Consider the following 17,796-nt stretch of genomic DNA (forward strand, 5'->3'; position numbering starts at 1 on the left):
GCAATAAGAATCACTTTAATTTATTGTAACAGAATTTTGAACCCTTTTCATAACAATTATCCAGCTGAATTTATACCTATCCTGTTAAGGTAGAGTACCTTTGAGCCTTTTTCTCACAACATTCACCTCTCCTGGGCTGAGTTGTCTCTTTTTCAGTAGTGCTGCTTCCTCTTCTGCTTTCTCAGATCCTGTTAGACATTTCATCACAGTGTCATCTAGATGAATGGGCATCAACTCCTAGAATTTTCAGCATTGGCCGTGGCTGGGGAATTTGGTAGAATTAGTAAACATGCATTCATCTAGATAGCATCAAGAATTCCTGCTCTTCCTCCCAGTTGATATGCATTGTGGGGTTTATCTGCAGAATACTAGTTGTCTATTTCATGTTGTCCCAACTTTTTTATTGGTTAATCCTAGTCTTGAGGCTCTTAATGGAAATTAGAATGCATTCGTGATACCTTTCCCTTGAGCATTAATAAACTAGCCGTTTTCAGGAAGTCAGAAGATTGTCCATAAAAATAATACTTTCTTAGGAACTCTTTCAGTCCAGCTTCCTGGGGAATGTAATGGAAGTAAACAAAAAAGACCAGATGCTTCCTCAAATTCTCCAAATGGGAAGGAGGAAATATGCAATCTCTTCTAACACTCATAACCTTCTAAAAATTTCTACCCTCAGCATCATGGCCAAAATAGAGTTAGAGTGCCTTTTTTAAAAGTTAGAAAGAGGATTTGATTCACTTGACCTTGATAGTTTAATTAGTCATCATTAAATCTTAGATGGGAAAATATTGGAAACCACGTGGAGAGGAAGAAGAACACCCTCACTCAATTCATGTGCTTTGTGACTGTTCACACTAATTTTGTGAAGACCCCTCTTGTCCCACCAACCCCTTTTCTAAACTAATTTCATTATAATTTAGCAGGCTGTGTGAACACAATAACTCAATTACTCTCTTAAGTTAATCAAGATCATTGTTGATTATGAAAGCTTTCTTGAATACTGCTCCCATTTTAGAGTCAAAAGTAATCCCATTTTTCTATCCATAGCCAACGAAGTATGACTGCCAACAACTTTTCCCTGACATCTTATTTAGTGTGTTGACCCTTCCTTTTCTTAAAATTGCTCAGGATAGCATCCCATTTCACTCATAATAAATCTGTCAAGTAGGTTAGGAAGAAGGATCTGGGAATAGCTCAAGATAGACAGTGAATTAAATATCTGAGCAACAAGTCTTCTGATCCTTATCCAGACCTCTACTCCCTGACTTTTTCTAGACTGATTCCATAAAATTTCCTGGCCTGGAAAGCTTTTACTACAAAGAGGTGCAACTCCACATGTTTATGCAAACTATAAGGAAATGGAAAAACCAGCCATAAGGAATCTGTGAAATAAGTACAGTGGTGAAAGGAAAAACCCTCAAGGATCCATTTTAACTTGGCAGCTAATCAGGCATTGAAGCTGGATTATCTTACACATAAGCAGAGAAATGGCATCTTTTCTCTCAGTGACATAATGAGAAATGAATGTGTACTGGCCTGGCTTTGCATAGTGTATATGTTGTCCTTGCTAATTTAAGCAGGATAAACAACAGGCACAGCATTAATACATTTCTCAAGGATGAGTATAAACTGTCCTGCCATCTTCAAAAGAAGAAACAGATTGTGAGATTTGAGCAGGATCGGTGGATAATGTGAGGAATCAAGCATAACAGGGACAATTTTTTAAGAAAAAAAATCAAGTATGAGCTTCTTCAGGAGTGCATTTATAGAACAGTGAATGACACAACTGAAATCCTGGCTGCAATTAGATTATGGACAAGGAAGAGAGCTACTACTATGGAAACAAACAAACATAAAAGACGAATGGACGCATGAGCAGGGAGGCACAGGAGAGCTATAAATGGAAGATGATTATGCCTGGAGGTACAGAATGTTCTGTGAATCAGAGAAATCAATTGTGCAGTGCAAACTCTCTGTGAAAATACTCTTAAAGCTTTCACAACATGCTAAACTGCAGCATGTTTCACCATTATTTAATAAACCACAACTGCCTGGATGTTGTTGTAAACTATGGTTTACAAATCACAATGGCTGCTTTTATTTAACATACTTAAGGCAATACTTCACAAACAACATTAGAGTTTGGAGCGTGAACTGAGATCTACACAGCAGAAGAAAAGGTTTCATGTCCCTGTGTAATACTTTATTTATGTTAAAATAAAAGTAAAATATGATACTTTTCTAATAACCCTGATGTAATAAACTTTAAATTTATATAAGCTGCCTTGAACAGCTCCTACTGTATTTAAGCTTTAATCACAAATATATTTTTTTATTTATTTGTCAAACTTATATGCCGGTCATCTAGCCCAAGGTGACTCTAATTTATATAACTATAAATCTGAACAAATTGCTTATGCTAAGATGGCAAAATTGAATTATAAATATTTAACATTCTAAAAAGGTAATATAAAAATATGAAGGAGAGGCTATTTCTTGATCCACAATATGTTGATTTAAGTTAATATAGCTCTGTCAAAATCAACGGTGCATTTCTAAGAGCACTCTAGACTCAGAGACTGCCAAATATGAGACCAAGCTGTAAGTCCGTGAATCTGTCCACCTTTGAGAATAAAGATGTGCTTCATCAAAATGCTAACCTAATAACTTCTTGGCCAAATTTAATGGAGTCCCAGCACAGAATAAACAGCAGAATTTAAAACTAATTTTCCTCAAGTCTAGGCTATCCGTGTTTGTGTGTCTAAAAAGTCGAAATGGTGCCCATGACTATTCAAAGTAATACACATAAAAACACATGATTCCATGATCCACCTCATTTTGCTTTCCCATGACCAAGCACCGTGACAGTATGTTCTACTTGTCTGGTCCTTGCTTAATTCTCATAGCAGTATAAACTATTTAAACCATAAATACAAAAGATTTGCTGGTTTGGATATAGGAAAAGATTTATTCAAACTCAGTTATGCATGTCTTGTTTTAATGAGCCAATCCCTTTATGATGTGAGAGACAGAATGACTGCTGGGAAGGAGGGAGAAAACTATAAATCAATTACTGTTGTATATACCAAATAGAGTACAGTCCATTGAGTAAAGCAGCCTTATGAATGCCCTGTTTTTAGAAAAATCAGCTGTAGTAATTCTTGTAAATTGTAGAAACAAGGAAACATTCATAGTCTACCCTATATAATCCTTTCTTACTTCTCTTTTCTGAAGTTTCTTATATAGTAAGACAGGACAAAGTTATGTGAGTGAAAATAGCCTGGGGGGCTTTACTTAATTAAGCAGCCAGTGAAGAATTGAAAACATTAGTCAATGCTTTATTTTTGCCGTCTTGTAATAGATTATCATTTGCAGCAAGTATAAACTGAAGTCTGGTTCTTTTTTTGTGTGTTAAGTTGACCTTTACTTTTATGATTTCTTGATTTGTAGATAAAGGATTATACACAACTAAGTTGCCAGTTCAATCCTAGCTAAACATATTTTCTACTATTAAATTGTCTTTATTATTTATATCAGTCTTTTCCCTCCTAGTTTAGCTTTTCTAACAGCTAAATTAGGATAGTATTAATGAGCATAGATTGGTGTTTTTCAGCCTTGGAACTTTAAGAAGTGTGGACTTCTTCAAAACTTCAAAACTCTTCAACTTCATACTGACTGGGAAATTCTGGGAATTGAAGTCTATACATCTTAAAATAGCCAAGGTTGAGAAATACTGAGGTAGTTGATGACATGAGACATGAACACATAAGGAACACCCTGCTTTGCTACTTAAACAACTTGGCCACTTACAATGAACATTTAATCTAGGAAATATCTGAATTATTAACTATTTGATATTTTATTTCTGAACATAATTTATGAAAGGAATTTAGTGTATGGCATCATATATGGACTAGCCATATATATTAACATATGAATTAACATATGAATATGAAAGGAATTTAGGACATTGTTTAAATGAGTTCAGTTATACTATCAGTTTAAATGGCTATACTTTCAAGTACATGTGGTTGTGGCCATCCACTCATTTTACCTTCTAGGGTTGATTATAATCCTTATGTGGAAACTACAGGCATTCTTTGGAAATTGTCCTGGAGATTGGCAGTTTGCATTCCATATAATTTAAAAAAATAAAATTTGTATACTATGTCACCTATCTCTGAAACAGAGGAATTTATTGGAATGTATTCTGTGAGAAACAGCTTATAAAGTTTTTGTTGTTGTGCATGTTGATATGTCTTTCCAAAAAGCTCTTAGCACAATTCAACATTCTCTCACCTCTTATTTTATCTTTTCCCCATTCTAATGTGAAAGACTAGGCTTAGGGGAAGATGACTGACCCAGGAGCATTCGGTAAATCTCTAGGGCTTTCTCTACTGGAAGGAATATGTAGTATATCTGACTGCTTTAGGTAGATTTACAGTCCTTCACACATGAGATGAAAGGGTGTAGAAGCCTGAAAATGGTGTTTTTCCATGCTGGTCCCATTTCTGGAACAGTCTTCACCTAGATGTTCATTAGTACTTTCAAAAAGACCATGAAGATGGAGTTGTTCCTTGGCGTATTGGAAGTCTATTTTTTTCCATGATTGGATTGAGTGCCATTTTCTTACAGCTTAATTTACTATTCTATTGCTTTCATTAAATTTTATTTCATGTTGTTATCCACCTGGATGTCAGTATGATACATAAATAAGCCTTACCATATACCTCTGCTGCTGAATATCATTCTGTCAATCACAACAGGTTAACCACAAAGCAGCAGTGCATTTGTTCATACATTCAAAAATAAATGCTCCCTTGAAATAGCCTCTTGCCAGTGTTTTACGAAGAATGTTTCAAAACCAGCAGGAAAATATATTTGTATGGACAAAAAAGGTGCGTGGTCCTCTTTCTATAAAGGAAGAAGGAACACATATTTGTTAACTCACAGAGCACTGGAAACTCCAGGTACATTCAATGATCCATTCGGGGTAGTGTGTGTACCTTGACCAGTGTTCTCTGTGCTGATATCTGCCCAGTTTGAGCTAAATAATGACAGGTGACATTGTTCTCTGCAAGCTCATGTTTTCCAGACCAATGGCCAAAACTATGTTAAAAGGGTTTTCAATTTACAAAATGCAGAACATGATGAAAGGATTGATGGTGGATCAGATGATTTGAGGATTATTTGTAAAGAATATGTGAGTAGCCTGGTAGAATTGTGACAATGAAATGTATGCTATAAAGTAGAAACTGATCTAGAGCCATCTAGGAAGTTTGAGATTGAGGGAAAATCTAAACCAGTGGTTCTCAACCTGTGGGTCGGGACCCCATTTGGGGTCAAACGACCATTTCACGGGGGTCTCCAAGCAACGCAGTCCGCCATTTTTCCCTTTTCCTTAGCTGTGCTACTCCCCTTTATTCTATTGGCTTTTGAAAGCCAATAGAATAGACTCTCTTGAATAGAGTCTAATTCTATTGGCTTTCAAAAGCCAATAGGAATTGTCCAGGCTGTCTCTGCCCTGCTGAGCCTGCCAAAAGTTCCATTCTGCAAACGGTGCTGCACGTTGTCTGCAGCGAAGGTGAGCTGTCTGGAAGCTTCCACCCCTCCCTGCTGAGCAACTACTAAAAATGTAAGTAAAAGAGGGCCAGGGGTGGGAGGTGGCAGGCCGGCGGGCGCAGGGAGGGTTGCTGGCGCGCGTGGGGCCCGGCGGGTGCCTTACCTCCCTTGGGCTGGGCCAGCTGGTGGCCCAGCCGGTGGTCGGCCTGCGCCATCTCTGCCGCTTGCTAGCTACGCCTCAGCCGGCGCAGGGGGCGGCACCACGCATGCGTGGCGCTCCCGGGCAGGGAAAGTCCTTGACTTATGACCGGTTGGGTACTCCTCGACTTACGACCGGTTGGGTAGTCCTCGACTTACGACCGGTTGGGGTTGCGGCATTAAAAAGGTTGAGAACCACTGATCTAAACCTAGGACACAGCCTATACTGCCATACTTGTCTTAGCATAATGGAAGTATTTTGACGGTGGTATTTGCTATAAGTGGGAAAACATGTTCTGAATATGGGTTAGAAACATGTTTCTTCCCATGAAATTGATGCTCTTCATAGCATTTTTCTTCATTGCACCTCCTCAGTGGAAAAGACTGGAAAAACCTTTGCCTGTCACAATATTGTGAAAGGAACTAGAATCTTACCTGCTTGGTGAAATGGGTTCAATTGCTGCTTTTTATATCCATTTTTTTCAATTGTATCTTTGTGTTAAATACATGTCACAAAAAATGCTAAGCCATAAAATAGTTTGCCTTTAACTTAATAGGGTATGTAAACATAGCCATTAAATTTGAGTCATAAACTAGGGGAAATCATTTTTAAAAAATGCTGGCTATGTATCTCTGCATTCAGTGCTTCCCCTCTTTTCCTTTTACTTATGCACCAGAAAAGAATTTTTCATTAATTCATGGACAATTGCACTTACAATATTTAGGAGTAAAGGCAATAGATAGTTGCCATTGTTCAGAAATAGGGCTTTAGAGATGCCTGAGACACAAACAAAGGAAGTTTATTTCAGCTCCAGGCAGAACATCTTGTAACCTACATACAACAAAAAGCACATGCTGTGAATCATCACTGTGAACTTGTTTATTGATTGTTGCTTTCATAAATCTATTATCATTAAGCCAGTTTAACAGATTGTCAAGGGAAACATTTGAGAACTGTTTCCCGCTGAGTGAAGTTGGCATCTTCTCTAAAGAGTTGGAATTCTCAAAGATAAAAGGCAGAAATGTATATATGCATATTAAACAGGAATACATTTAATCATCTTTAGTAAAATGTTATACCTTCCTTTGTAACATGAAAGGGAGCCATATGTTGGAAGAAGCCAGAGAACCATAACAAAAGTTCCACACCACCCAAAGTTCCCAAATTTCCTCAGCTCTTGCTACTTTTATAACCAATTCTGAATCTGAGTTTGCACATGTAGGATGTCTATGGAGATTCTCAACCATCCAGGTCATAGTTATCCCAAAGGTGCTTTTTCAGGAGGCAAGTCCAGTTGGGATACACATAGGATGCAATTATCTGCTCATTTCACATCCAAACATGGCTAGTATAACCATGATTTATTGATAAACCACACTTGACTGTATGTACACAACATACCAAGCTAAAGCCAGAGAGTTTAATATCTGAACGTAGTCTAGGCCTCCATTTGTAAAATCTAAGTCACAGGAAAAGTTAAACAAGAATCTGCCATCTTATTACTCCCTCCATTGCTTATAGCTTGCTAATTACAAATAAAAGCTTACCTGGGTTTTGACATTATGTATGGATCCAGAGCAGATATTGGTCTGAATGTGTGGAAATATATTGAGTATGTGGAATATATTGAATATGTGAAAGCCAGAATTTGAAATTAGACTTGTATACTACAATTCTACTATTTCACAGATTGAAATTGACAATCTCTCTGACTCCAAATTAGGGTTCCCCAAGTAGTCAATACTGACCCCATTGGCATTATTGAAGGGGTCAATATCATTGTTGCTATTATTATTTGTAATACTATTAGTAGTATTTATTAAATTATTTTCATACAGTCAATATTTGGGATCAATGAACAATCGGAAAGCTCCTGAAGGGGTCAATGAGTTGAAGAGTTTGGGCCCCTAATCTAGACCAGTGGTTCTTAACCTGGGCGATATTGCCCCCCAGGGGGCGATTTTGTTTTTTAGGGGGGCGATGGAACAGAAAGGGGCGACACGGGGGCGATATGGGGGCGATGGAGCGAGAAGTTTGGGGGACATTTTTGAGACTTTTTTGTACAGTGAATCGCTGTATATTTGATGGAGGGGGGAGCGCTTCTTTCGAAACATCACATGCTGAGTGGCTCTGTAAAATATTTTGTATTGTACTTTTTTAGCGTGCACTCCAGTTCGATATTATATTTTCTTTGTGTCTTTTTAATCCTTTTTACAGTGTGCATGACTATATATACTTCCCTTGAATCTTAATTTAGTTTTAGAGTTTTTGTCTTGAAATTCTTAGTTCCTGCATTGTGGTTTGTTCTTATGCCCTTTTTATATTTCTTTTTGCATCTTAAATTTCACTTGTAATTCAATCATTAAATGTTACTGTTTTTCTTTTCGGGCATTTCACTTTCTTTCAATTGAATTTTGTTTTCAGTGGTCACTACATTTAAGTGTCTTGAATAAATAACATAATAATGAAATACATATAGCACGAAGTTTGGGAATAAAGTGACGGGTGGCACCAAAAAATTTTCACACAGTTGAGATATGAGAAAAAGACTGGAAATAAATTATTTGCATCGATATGTCCTGATGACAATTTTAAAGAAAACAAAAAAAGTGTTTGCATAAATTGAAAAATTATTTCCTATGCTGTGATTGAGAGGTTATGTTGGGGGAGGGGGGCGATGACAACTTCCTCATTGGCTCAAGGGGGCGATTCGTTCAAAAAGGTTAAGAACCACTGATCTAGACCAACTCAAGATGCTGAATTTTATGTAAGTTTAAAACTCTAGAGGTAGCTCTCAACCTAGGATCACAGTTGAGTCCAAAATTTCTGTTGTTAAGTGAGATAGTTCAGTGAGTTTTGCCCCATTTTACAACCTTCCTTGCCACAGTTCTTAAGTGAATCACTGCAGCTAAGTTAGTAACATAGTTCTTAAGTGAATCTGGCTTCCCCATTGACTTTGCTTGTCAGAAGGTCACAAAAAGTGATCACATGACCTTGGGACACAGCAGCCCCCATAAATATGAGTCAGTTGCCAAGCATCTGAATTTTAATCATCTGACCATGGGGATGCTGCAATGGTTGTGTGAAAAGCCGTCATAAGTCACTTTTTACTGCCATTGTAACTTTGGTCACTAAAGGAATGGTTGTAAATCTAGCCATTTCCTGTGACCAACCATGGGTTGATGCAATCAAAGTGAGTATATACCTTTGTTAAAGGATGGTCAGATGCAAGAGGAGGCAGAGCCTTTTGCATTGTTTATTGTGGAAAGTGAATTATACTTTGTTTATCTGCCCAATTTAAATTCTGTTTAAATGCTACATAATTCTATTATTTTGATTTGCCTCTTCCTGTTCCTGCTTCTCTGTGGGGCTTTGATTGATTACAGGTGTAAGAAACAAAAAAAAAAGGCTTTAGAATCAAATTATGTTAAAAGCGGGGAAATACTCAGAGTAAACCTAAAAAGTGGTCCAAATTCAAAGGAGCAGTACTGATTTGCTTTTACAACATTCAAAATTTAATTATAACTAAGTGAGGTTTTCACAGGTGTTTGTATGTAGGTCTTTGGTTATTCGGGTTTTCTCCAGCGTAAAATTGGAAATGTCTTGGCGACGTTTCGACGAAGTCCCATTCGTCATCTTCAGGCTGGTGTTTTCAGCTTCGTGCTTCGAGGAGCAATGTGTGGTCTTAGCTGTTTCTTCCTTTTAACTGCCAGTGGGGGTATGAGCTGATTGGGTGGGAGCTTGGCTGTGTTCTGATTGAGTGGAGGTGTGTTCTTATTGGTTAGGGGCTTGGCTGTGCTCTGATTGGCTGGGGGGGTGTGGCTGTGCTCTGATTGGCTGGGGGGAGTGTTCTGTTTGGGTGGGGGCTTAGTTGTGCTCAGGTTAGTCTGAGTTGCAGGGGGGTTTAAGATGGTGGGCTGCCTTGCTATTTTTTGGCTTTGCGTTCGTGGTTGTGCATGTTTTCAAAGTAATTCAAGCTGAAATAATACTATAATACATTATTAAAACTTAAACAGAAAAGAATCCACTTTTAAACATTAAACACAAACTGAGATCCCTAACATTTTGTTAATTCTCACTTGTTGAAAATCAAAGTTACCGTGAACACTGTCAAGAGGATGTGCACAACCAAATTATTTACTTGGACTGTCTTGCAGACAATATTCATCTGCTATTTTTCCAGACATCTATTCTGGCGACCTTACTCATAAATTAGCATGCTTTAACACTGATGTCAGTTAACTGCCCATAAGCATTTGATATAAAACATAATTTGAATGTGAAAATAATTTTAAAAATTCAGATTTGAGAAATTTAGAATGAAATATTTTAAAATTTACTCAAAAGTTAGGGAAAAACCAATAGGTATCATGTCTATGATTTTTCCCCATGTCACTCCATGAAGCAGCTTTTCAATTTCACCCACAATAAAAATGAAACAAAGGAATTTACTGGTTGTCAGAAACAATCCTGCTTTGTGCACGCTAGTTTTTCAAAAGTTAGGTTTTCCCAACCTGTGAAGAAAACAATACCCTTCACATTAAATCTGGTTCATTTCTTGTATGTGAGATGGATGGCCATATAAACTGAATAAAGAAGCAAACAAACAAAAATGTTAACATTATGTTTTCATTAGAATTTTCTTAGAAGATATTTGTTTAAAATTTAAGATAAAACATGATGTAATGTGATTGTTTTTAATTTTAAACATGGATTGAAATAATGGTTAAAGAAGCATGGGTTAAATGAGAGGTGAAGAGGTAAAAGCTATATGGGTTGCTAAAATATGAAAATAGGAATATGATTCTAGAAAGTTTGGGAGCCTTTATAATATATAATAGGACATTTTTTCAAGGATTCTACTGACGTTAAAAGGTCATGCAGTATCAACTGCATTTGACATAACATCCTGTTCTGCATCAGGGCAATGCAATAAGCAAATCTGGATAGAAATCATGCTACTATTTTTGTTGAAATTATATAAAAAAATCATTGATGGGATATTTCAATTGCAAAATTAACCAAAGTGTTACCAAACTTCAAAACAGCATCTTACTACAATTTCTTAAATAAAGCATCCATAAAGTAGCAAAAAACAGCAGGATAAGGAATTTCTTCTTAGTGTCATTTTTTATATAAATAATAAATACAAGTCTGGAGTATTGAAACTGTGTTTAGTGAAAAGTAAGATTAAGAATACTGTGTTTAGATTCTGTACCTATGCAGTTGGCAGTTCTTTGTTATCACGTAGCAACCTTAAATGCTTTGGCAAGCAGGATGTTTAAGGAAGTAAATGATTGCAAGCTCTTTGTTTCCTATGTATTCGGGTAAATTCCATCTTGCTTCCTTGCTAAGGCCATGTGTAACAGACTTGCCAATTGCAAAAAAAAAAAAAAAGAGAGAGAGAGAAAACAATGCCCTAAATGGCTTTATTTTGTACAACCATCTTACCAAGTACATTAGCCTTCCTCACCCTGATGACCTGCTGAAATTTTGAATTTTAACTCCCATAACGTTCACTTCTTATTAGAGCTAAGGATCAGCCCAGGGTAGAAGGCAGGCATTTTCTTTCATCCCTCTGTGATTGCAGTGAGAACAACCATAAAGCTTTTTAATAAAATGCAAAAAATAAATAGGCTGGAACACTGATCACATATTATCTTTTCTGGCAAATGAGATATATAATAACAGTGCATTGATAATATTTCATTCTCCTGAAAGTGACCTGAATTTAAGATGACTCATTCTGCACCACCAGAAGAGACTTGCCTGCTCAGGTAGTCATACTCTCAGCAAATGTAAATTAACCCTAACCTGTTTCAAAATTAGTCCACATCGAAAGCATATCTGGACTTGTCTGTTAGATGACATTGGCTTGTTTTGATTGTCTCTTTTTAAGTGTCTATGGAGAAAGCATCTTTGACACAACCAAGACTCGGATGACTGAGAATCTTCGTGGGCATTTAGCTGTGCCATTTGGGATGAACACCCTTCAAATGATGCAGGAGTATGAAAGGATTTCCAGGAGAAAATACTGCAGACTACAGGAGTCAAGTGACCCTGAGGGCACAGATAAACCTTCAAGTGGCTTTAATAGCACTCAGAAAGAGGGCTAATGATCACATGAATCCTTCCATTCTCCACCAGTCAGAACTGAAGAAAACTTTTTGGATGAGAAGCAAAATGTTTTCTAGCAAAACAAGAAAGCCCATTGCTTTTTGATAGAAAGTACCTTTAGGACTTTCTTTTAAGCTTTTTTTTTTTCATTATATTTGAAACCAGAGCAAAGCTGGATTTTTTTATTTGTAGGACCGGAGCTTGTGGACACTAGCAGGATTCGGGGGGGGGGGGCGGTCAAAAAAAGTCAAGACAGCTATAGTTACAAAATCAAACCAATGCCTTCTTTCTATGTATGTTGTAAGGCCAGGGTTCAGTCATATAGTTATGATTGCCATCTTGACTTTTTGACCCATAAACACCCTTCTGCACACTGGATGAACTCTTCCCTCGTCCAATCATCTTGCTCTTGGGCTCAAGGAAGTTATTTCATTTCAAGGAAGCTAGTTTCTTTATGATAAAAAGGGGGAAGCAAAGAGAACTCTTACCAATTTTATAATTGCTCTTTTTTCCTTGGCTATTTGGGCAAGGATGAGTTGCAACAATCTACATTCTGACCATTGCTTGGCAATAAATGCTTTTTTAAAAATTTCTTTTTATATATGTATGTCCTGAACAGATTTTTTTCTTAACTTTTTAGACTCCTTTTTTCCCCCAAAGAATCCGTATATATATAATGACCTTACCTGTGGTGATGTAACACCTTTGCTAATTCTGATTAATTCTAGCTCTATTCTTAAAAGAACTATAAATGCATAGACACCCACACAAACCAATACAACAGTAGATAGGAAGACAGCTTGTGCTTATAGAAGGAGGACATGTCATAAACGAATGGAAAGCTGGGAATTGTTTGGCAACTGAAATATAAATAACTTACAAGATGGAAGAGTGGAAACAACTGCCATAAAAGGAACTGTAAACATGTCAAGACAACCCTGAAGAACATTCTATACTAGATTATCAAAGAAAGGGAAAAAATGTAAATATGTCCTCTGAATTTACAGAATGGAACAGAACACTTCTGAGGAGTGGAATCCTACTCTCTGCAAACAGATAAGTTTACTTTACCCACTTTATGGGGCAAAGTATGGTAAGAAAAATAGACTTTTCCTATTTTCATTGCACAGTTTATTAAAGGTACCCTGGAATATTGCTGGAGAGAGAAACACACCTCTTCCCCACAGTGGTTGGTTTGTTATCTCTACATTGATTGCCTAGGCTTCACTACAATTGAATACATTGTAATTGGTTGAGTTTAGACCAGTGGTTCTCAACCTTTTTAATGCCACGACCCCAACCGGTCGTAAATCAAGGACTACCCAACCAGTCGTAAGTCGAGGACTACCCAACCGGTCGTAAGTCGAGGACTTTCCCTGCCCAGGAGCGCTGTGCATGCGTGGTGCCACCCCCTGCGCCGGCCGAGGCGTAGCTGGCAAGGGGCAGCGATGGCGCAGGGTGACCACCGGCTGGGCCACCAGCTGGTCCAGCCCAAGGGAGGTAAGGCACCCGCCGGGCCCCACACGGGCCAGCAACCCTCCCTGCGTCCGCTGGCCTCCCACCTCCCACCCCTGGCCCTCTTTTACTTACATTTTTAGTAGTTGCTCAGCAGGGAGGGGTGGAAGCTTCCAGACAGCTTGCCTTCGCTGCAGACAACTTGCAGCACCGTTTGCAGACTAGGACTCGTTTCAGAGTTATTTTCTTACCTAAAAAAAGAATGATCATGGCCTGGAAAAAATCAGAACGACTTTTGTTGGCTTCCCCATTGAATTTCTTATGGAAAGCTGACAGTGAGTGTCAAAAATTCCTTCCTTCCTTCCTTCCTTCCTTCCTTCCTTCCTTCCTTCCTTCCTTCCCTCCCTCCCTCCCAGGAACCAGCTCCCAGTATACACCTAGCAGCTGTTTGAAACTAGGACAGAACCCCCCAGAGGTTCCAAATTTCTGATGGCCACTCCCCCTGCAGCCACATGATTGCATTTGAAGTGCTTGGCTTGTATTTACAACCATTTGCAGCATCCTGCAGTCACATGATTGCATTTTATAATGGTTTTGCCAAAAGTAGGCATTTACTTTCAAGTTTTGCAATATTGGCCCATAGCGAACCATTGCTTAATGACTGCAGCAGTTACTTTATGGCTGTGGTGTTCACTTAATGACTGCCACAAAAAAGATCATTAAGTCTTGTCAGTTACATGGGTAATTTGCTTTATGACCATCACAACTTACAACTATGATGGGCAGGTTCCAATTTACAGTTGTAAGTCGAGGAGTACTTATATATTTTATCTTTTCTGGAAATCTGTACCTAAGTACATACAACATGTTAAGATAAAATTGTTAGCATATGTGACTTAGCATGTTTTCCCAACACAGCCAACATAATAAACCATGAGCAAATAAACCACAGGCTAACTTTTTATTTGAATACATTACTGTTGTTGGAGCACTTTACTTGCCCAAGTTTCATTATCTCTGGGCTCATATCTCATGCTAAACCATAGTTTAGTGAATAAACCACAATAAGCTGGATATAAACAAGGTAAAATGCCATAGATTATGAATTACTGCTTATAATAGCTGAGTCTCACATCACATTAAAACCAAATCAAGCAAATAATATGATTTGCAGTGATTTATTTTGTGGGAAGTCAGCGCCGCCACCCCAGAGAAAGAAATAACTTGAGAACCACTGATATAATGCAATAAATAAAACTATATTGAATCAGCAAGTTTAAGAGAGGCTTAGGAGCCTACTAAGCCATATTATACAACTAAATTTTGTCTAAACCAGCGGTTCTCAACCTGTGGGTCGCGACCCCATTTGGGGTCGAACGACCATTTCACGGGGATCGCCAGACAACGCAGTCCGTCATTTTTTCCCCTTTTCCTTAGCTGTGCTATTCCCTTTTATTGTATTGGCTTTTGAAAGCCAATAGAATAGACTCTCTTGAATAGAGTCTAATTCTATTGGCTTTCAAAAGCCAATAGGAATTGTCCAGGCTGTCTCTGCCCTGCTGAGCCCGCCAAAAGTCCCATTCTGCAAATGGTGCTGCACCAGTTGAGTAGTCCTCGACTTACGACCGGTTGGGGGTCACGGCATTAAAAAGGTTGAGAACCACTGCATTATGTGAACAGTTGCTCTTAGAAGAAGAAAGAATGGGGCTAGCCTCTGATTTACATGACCATATCAGTATTTGGTGAAATAGGCTAGATTCCATAAGTTCTTTAAATAAATTGTTGAAAGAAAAAGTCTTCAACAAAACAAATGTAGATTGCTTTAGAAAGAAGGTTGGAGTTTATTGAAGAGCAAAACCACAAGACAGGCTCTGGAACAACTGACCACATGTAGCTGGGAGTGGTGGATTTTTATACCTTCTTAGGCTTTTGTGTTTGGAGTTCTTCCTATTTGAGGCTTTGTATTTTCTGTGTCATGTACTTTGACCTGAGCTTTTAAGTGTGTCCTTTTCGATATTGGTGGGTTAATCCTATTATGTCCTGCAGGTCATGTCTTTTAGAGTTTGGGTGGGGTATGTAGATTTTAGGGGTCTTTGTCTTCCTCATCTCATCAGCTTCTAGCTTCCTGGCTCCATCCTTTCTGAAAAGATTATCACATCTGCTTTTCTACAGACCTGGTTTCTGCTTGGGGCTGAGAGACAGGGTGTTGGTTTCTCGGGGCTGGTTTTGTCTTAGATTTTTTTTTCTCCCATTATTGCTTTGGAGAAATATATTCTGTCTTTTTAATATTCCCCAAGTTATTTCTTTCTCTGGGGTGGCGGCGCTGACTTCCCACAAAATAAATCACTCCAAATCATATTATTTGCTTGGTTTGGTTTTAATGTGATGTGAGACCCAGCTATTATAAGCAGTAATTCATAATCTATGGCATTTTACCTTGTTTATATCCAGCTTATTGTGGTTTACTCACTAAACTATGGTTTAGCATGAGATATGAGCCCAGAGATAATGAAACTTGGGCAAGTAAAGTGCTCCAACAACAGTAATGTATTCAAATAAAAAGTTAGCCTGTGGTTTATTTGCTCATGGTTTATTATGTTGGCTGTGTTGGGAAAACATGCTAAGTCACATATGCTAACAATTTTATCTTAACATGTTGTATGTACTTAGGTACAGATTTCCAGAAAAGATAAAATATATAAGTACTCCTCGACTTACAACTGTAATTGGAACCTGCCCATCATAGTTGTAAGTTGTGATGGTCATAAAGCAAATTACCCATGTAACTGACAAGACTTAGTGATCTTTTTTGTGGCAGTCATTAAGTGAACACCACAGCCATAAAGTAACTGCTGCAGTCATTAAGCAATGGTTCGCTATGGGCCAATATTGCAAAACTTGAAAGTAAATGCCTACTTTTGGCAAAACCATTATAAAATGCAATCATGTGACTGCAGGATGCTGCAAATGGTTATAAATACAAGCCAAGCACTTCAAATGCAATCATGTGGCTGCAGGGGGAGTGGCCATCAGAAATTTGGAACCTCTGGGGGGTTCTGTCCTAGTTTCAAACAGCTGCTAGGTGTATACTGGGAGCTGGTTCCTGGAAGGAAGGAAGGAAGGAAGGAAGGAAGGAAGGAAGGAAGGAAGGAAGGAAGGAAGGAAGGAAGGAAGGAAGGAAGGAATTTTTGACACTGTCAGCTTTCCATAAGAAATTCAATGGGGAAGCCAACAAAAGTCGTTCCTGCGCACACTGATTTTTTCCAGCCCATGATCATTCTTTTTTTAGGTAAGAAAATAACTCTGAAACGATGATGCAAAGGGTCACAGATTATTACCACTAAAACTCTCATGTCTGTAACCTTTAACAATGGTTACAATGCATCATAGGACAAAACCTTTTCAACCAAAGTAGTTCAAATGAGCTAACTTACAGAATGCTGGGACCCATTACTCCCATGGGAATGAAAGTTTTTGCCATTTCAGTGCCATTGTGCTACTGTTATTCAGCACCGTCATGACCATGTGATCCTCATTTACAATGTTCCTTGGAACCTTCTCACAAATTAATGGGGAAACCAGGAAACTTGCAGGGAAACAGTCAACGGGGATCACATGACTACAACTGATGGTGGGAATGTGGCTGGGTGGCTAAACCTGCATCCTCTATTTAGTTAAGGAGATATATCTGAAAGGATGACCCAACAGGTCATAGGTCTAGTAAAAACTAAAAGCCTGTGTAGTCTACATCTGAATTATTTTGAAAAAAGAAAAGCCCTTGAGTAAATTTGGGGAGGTGTTTAGAATTTTCCAGACCTTTTTCTTTTAATTATGTAAGACAGTTTTATATACCCATTACTTTTTACTTTCAGATAAAACAAATGATGTAGCAGAGAACAGTGCCAAAGCAACCTGTTCCAATAGCAACAAAGACAATTTCAACTTAACATTAAAATGATAAAACAGTTCTGAATCTCTCTGGAAAGGTCCCACAGATTCTTTATTATAAGTTTCTAACTAGAGGCTGGATAACCACTACTATCTACAAAGAAGACCAGATCAAAAGTTTTGAGATCAATCACCCAATCACAGCATGTGCAACCTTAATTTCCCATAATGCCTACCATACAGCTTTTTTCCTGCGGCATTATGGGAAATGGAAAAAAAAGTGTAACTGCTGGCGAGGATGCTTTATAGAAGCACTGCTGCCCAATAAGCCTACTGGAAAGTCTTTTTACTAAGCCCGCCCCCCGCCCAAAGCTCTAGTAGTAATTCAATTCTGCACTTTTACTTAGGAGTAAAACCCCAGTGGAATAAATTAGTGTATTCCAGGGCAAATATGTTGCAAAGGAGCCCTCCGTCCCTCCTGCCTTAGATCGTATCTTTACAATGCATGCAGGCGCTGTGTGTGTGTATGTACGTGTGTTGCCATGCTGACCTTCGCTGGCTCCAATCCAGGATCA

At 38.3% G+C, this 17,796-nt stretch overlaps 1 long non-coding RNA gene across 1 annotated transcript in view; it reads left to right on the forward strand.

The window, feature by feature from the left end:
* The window catches only part of LOC120310347, a 53,977-nt gene extending 40,751 nt beyond the window's left edge, over positions 1–13,226 (forward strand). The window contains exon 3 of the long non-coding RNA XR_005557326.1: positions 11,661–13,226. This is a non-coding gene — a long non-coding RNA (uncharacterized LOC120310347). The remainder of the gene's footprint in view (positions 1–11,660) is intronic.
* Positions 13,227–17,796: the final 4,570 nt, after the last annotated feature.

This window comes from Crotalus tigris, unplaced genomic scaffold (genome assembly GCF_016545835.1).
Source record: "Crotalus tigris isolate CLP2741 ecotype Arizona unplaced genomic scaffold, ASM1654583v1 scf7180000018168.854452, whole genome shotgun sequence".
Lineage (NCBI taxonomy): Eukaryota > Metazoa > Chordata > Lepidosauria > Squamata > Viperidae > Crotalus > Crotalus tigris.